The 4,719-nt window shown below is 41.3% G+C and overlaps 1 pseudogene; it reads left to right on the top strand.

Annotated features, from left to right (window-relative positions):
- LOC104986817 overlaps positions 1 to 776 on the top strand; it is an 89,755-nt pseudogene extending 88,979 nt beyond the window's left edge.
- The last annotated feature ends 3,943 nt before the right edge of the window (positions 777 to 4,719 follow it).

Raw genomic sequence — 4,719 nt, 5'->3', positions numbered from 1 at the left:
AAGTTATGACCAACCTAGATAGCATATTCAGAAGCAGAGATATTACTTTGCCAACAAAGGTCCATGTATTCAAGGCTATGGTTTTTCCAGTGGTAATGTATGGATGTGAGAGTTGGACTGTGAAGAAAGCTGAGTGCCGAAGAATTGATGCTTTTGAACTGTGGTGTTGGAGAAGACTCTTGAGAGTCCCTTGGACTGCAAGGAGATCCAAACAGTCCATTCTGAAGGAGATCAGTCCTGGGTGTTCATTGGAAGGACTGATGTTGAAGCTGAAACTCCAGTACTTTGGCCACCTCACGCGAAGAGTTGACTCATTGGAAAAGACGCTGATGCTGGGTGGGACTGGGGGCAGGAGGACAAGGGGATGACAGAGGATGAGATGGCTGGATGGCATCACTGACTCGATGGATGTGAGTCTGAGTGAACTCCAGGTGTTGGTGATGGACAGGGAGGCCTGGCATGCTGAGATTCATGGGGTCACACAGAGTCAGACACGACTGAGCTGAAGCAGACACAGCTGAGCTAAGCGACTGAACTGAACTGAACTGATATGAAATAAATTAATCAGTGTAACAAGGAAAATTCCAAATTGCCAGTGGAAACAAGTCTCTGAAAAGTTTCAGATATAATCTTTACCAGCGCAGAGTGAGGAGAGCGCCAAGGCTGCCACTCATGAAACACCGCAGGGGACGCTGCCTGAGAGGTACAGGGGCGAGAATAATGCTCCAGGCACTGTGCCTCAGCTCTCCGACCACATCACCGTGCACCACTCTTAAACGTCAGCCAATATCGTGGAAGGCCACGAAAAGGCCAAGGAGCTCAAGGGTAGACATTCTGAGTGTGTAGAGCAATGGCTTCCAACAAAACAGACCCTGTGGGAAATCGAGACAAACATCTCATGCTTTCTGCACTGTATACAGTTGACAAACATTAGCCTATAAAACAATCTACAAATATCCCACATTGAATGGTTTACCTAATTTTCTTTGCCTGGTTTATTTCAAATAATGTGAAATCAAAACATGTTAAATTTTTTCAGTATTCCCAGTGGCAAAACAAAACTATCCTAATTTAGTGAAGGTCACTTTTAACCTTTCTATTTCAGATCACAGCAGGAAATAAAATAATAGCTGAGCTTTTCTATCTTTTTGGCATAATGGAAATCGTAAAACCATTTCAATCTCATTTTTATCAATTATATTGGCAACCTCTATTAACGTTTCCCTTTTTCTTTAATCTACCCTTTCTAGTTTCCATTCTGCCTGCCCTTGATAGAGGAGCTACAGAGCCTCAGGGCTACTCATCTGGGAGTAAATAAAAATGTTTGCCTACTAAAAGTGAATGATCCTGAAGGATTTCCCTTTGAATAGACTAAAGGTTGAAACTGCAAAGCCACTTCCCATTCTTTAGGGGTCTGAGTTTTCCTATCATCTGATATGTAAATTAATTAAACTATATCTTAATATAGATGAGGATTTGGCCTCCATGAAAACAGCACAAACTCACCTGAGCCAAAAAAATAATAATAATAATAATAATAATCTAATTCCTAATTTTATCCAGGGGAGTTTGGTGTTTTTTGACTCTACAGTTTGTTGTTGTTGTTGTCGTCTTGTTTTGTTTTTAAATCTCTGAATTGTCTGAGTCCTTGCTCCTCAAAGCGTGGTCCAAGAACTAGAAACATTGGCAACACTTGGGAGCTTGTTAAAACACAGGATCTGAAGTCATACTCTAGACTAATAAGAATGTTTTCAAATGAGAACTTCAGTTGATTCTGTTTATAATAATCTGAGAAGGACTAGTCTGTGTTAAACTGTGTCAAGTTTTAAAACTAAAAATATACACAAATAAAAGAAACCCCTAAGTCTGTCTGCTGGAATCTAGACCCTCATTGCAGAGATGGGACTGAGTGAGTAAGTTAACCAGACATACAGGCTGGAGACAGAGCACAGGCTGAGGCTGTGAGATGGATTACGGCATGTGTAGGGCAAATGAGAAGTTAATGTTGTTGAAGCTTCATATATGATGAGGGGAGAATGGGAGGTTAGGCTAGGCAGGTTCACAAGGATCAGATTATTACTGACATTTTATGTCTTACGAAGAAGGTGAGATTTATGCTAAAGGTAATCGGGAACCATTTAAAAATAATTGAGCAGGAATGGAGTTGATGAAATGTACGTGTTAAAAGATTATTCTTACTGGAGTGTGGAGGATAGACTACAGGGGTGAAACCAGAGTTTAAGTAGACCAGAAAAAAAGACTAATAAAATTCTTGGCACCTATTCTTCCTGCTTTATATGACTGTTGCAAGAATTAAATTAGGCTGTAGTTATGGATGCCAGAGGAAACTATAAAACATCAGGCAAACGTAAGAGAGAATGAGAACGAGGTGGTTGTAATGTTTTGCTTTGTTTCTGTTTTCCTTTACCTAAGGAGGATCTTCACTCTATATTTGTTGGGCGCTCACCTCTAGAGTTGATCCCTCACCCAGCAGATTGGGGTGGGCCATTCATAATTTAAAGTTCCTCAACTGATTCAGACAAAAATCTATTGCACTGGAGAGCTGACATTCCTTGAAAACCAAGGCAAACACAACGGGTGGATTTTTCTTCACAGGATCGAATAATGATTTAGTCTAAAGATCATCCAGGGGACAGTAATCTATTAGCAGACACAGGATGCAATCCTTGAAGTTCAGCATATGCTCCCCATAAGCTTGGATGCTCTCAGCTCAGGGCTCAACAAAAAAAAAGGATAACAAAAGGTTTATTTGCATAACATGTCCCTTTCCTCTCAGGTCTGGTTAGAAGTATCTGCCCAAGTGTTTCAGCAACTTAGTTTAAAATCACGCAGGTCTGCTAAGGGAGAATGTCATTCTCCTCAAACCAGATGGATCCTATTCCTGAGAGGCACATATAATTGTATTTTCCTCAAAGGCCCAGAGGAATCAAGCAGATTGGCAGGACATGAGCACTTGGTATCCACATCTCCACTCAGATGTGCTCACATGCCTGAGAACGCCGAGAGGAGCCACAGGCACGTTGTGCTGGAGAGCCAGATGGACCACCACCTGACTTGATTCCTCTGGACAGCGTTTTTAATTCAGGGACTACATTTTGATTTTCAGTCTTTGTCTCATCAGACTTGCACAGGTTTGGGGCCTAAACAGAGACCATTGGTTTCTGAATGGCAGTACAGCAATTTAAACTTAGGTAAGGCAGAATTCAGAGGTACAACATTTTTTTTTTAATTTATTTGAAGGTTCAGACTAAGGAGCATATTGAAATCTATAGTATCTCTATCAGTTTCAGCAAAAACATGCACAAACAAAACACCAGAAGATGCAAATTTCACAAATGTAACATAACATATGGTACAGCTTCATAATATTTTCAAGTCCGTTGTTTTAATAAATCTTCATCAAATTATGCAGATGTCTCAGGAAGGTCAACCTAAAAACCACACATTTTATACATCCAAAGTAAATCTTGCGTCTCTGACAATCGTGCCCGTCTACAAAAGCAAGTATTAGTCAAGACCAAACAAATATTTCTATTAGAATGATTTAAAAGCATATCTGCCTTTATTTTCCTATTTTTATCCACTTTTGTAAGAAATTTCAATCAGTGAAAAGAGAAAAACTGGTGGAATATGTTGAAGTAGACATATTGCAGTGTAATAGGAAAACATTATCGTGAAACTGAGACTGTATTGTTCCAATCTTCGTTTAAAGAGCCTGGGGGCAGAAGAGTGCTCTGATTCTGGCAGGGAATTTTGTCATCATGGCCAAGTAACCTTCACAGGTATGAATTTCAGCCCAGACTAGGGACATATTAAATCCCATTTTGACTTTAACATCCCCTCTCACTAGTGGAAAGCAATCTCAGACAACCTTGCCGTACCCTGAGTTATGCCACAGTCCTGGATCTTAGGACTGCAGTTCTAAGAAATGAGTTATCGGTTAGCTGCCTATGCAGGTTAGCCCTGTTCTGAGAAACGGCCCCTGTTCCTACAAGCTCTTCAGTTCTGGGAGTCTCCTGTTCTTTCTGACCCACTCTTGACACAAAGCCCTTTCTGTCTGCAAAAGTGCTTGATCCCACATACCCTACTGTCTCCCTAGAACTGTGGGCTAGCCTCGGGTTTCCATGGTTATACAATACAATTCTCCGCGTGTGAAAATTTCCTTCAAAGCTAACTTGCAAAATATTGCAGATTTAATTTCTTGGAATTGCTCATCTCTTGCTGTTGAGCTTCCAGTTTTGTTAAAGAAGAAAAATAAGTTAAATTCAGCTGCAGTAACTCAGTTTTACCCATCCTTGCACCTATTGACTAAAATGTGAATTCGTTCAAAGGTCACATTTCCTATCAGAGCCATTTCTATTTTCTTAAGGATCTTCCTGCACCTTCTCTTTCTTCTCCAGGTAGCAAAGAAAGGCTTGTCTGTAACCTGGCATTGAGTGGGGGTGGACCTTCTTCTGTGCAGTGTTCCCTGAGTCCTTGCTTGCCTTTGCTGAGACGTTTCGCATCCTGCCTGGTCACGGGGGGTCTAGGGCTGGTGTTCACCAGGTATGGCAGGTCCCTGTTGGTCATTGAGCATCTGCTGAAATCCCCTGCCAAAACCTTCAGAGCTGAGACTCCCAAATACAGCCTCTCTCTGCCAACTCCCAGCCTCGACCAAATCACCAGTTCTATGGAAACATCTATGCCTTTTAAGGGTGT

Source organism: Bison bison, unplaced genomic scaffold, assembly GCF_000754665.1.
Source record: "Bison bison bison isolate TAMUID 2011002044 unplaced genomic scaffold, Bison_UMD1.0 scf7180017864075, whole genome shotgun sequence".
NCBI lineage: Eukaryota > Metazoa > Chordata > Mammalia > Artiodactyla > Bovidae > Bison > Bison bison.
Note: the sequence above shows the minus strand (reverse complement) of the source record. Positions and strands in the feature narration are given on the sequence as shown.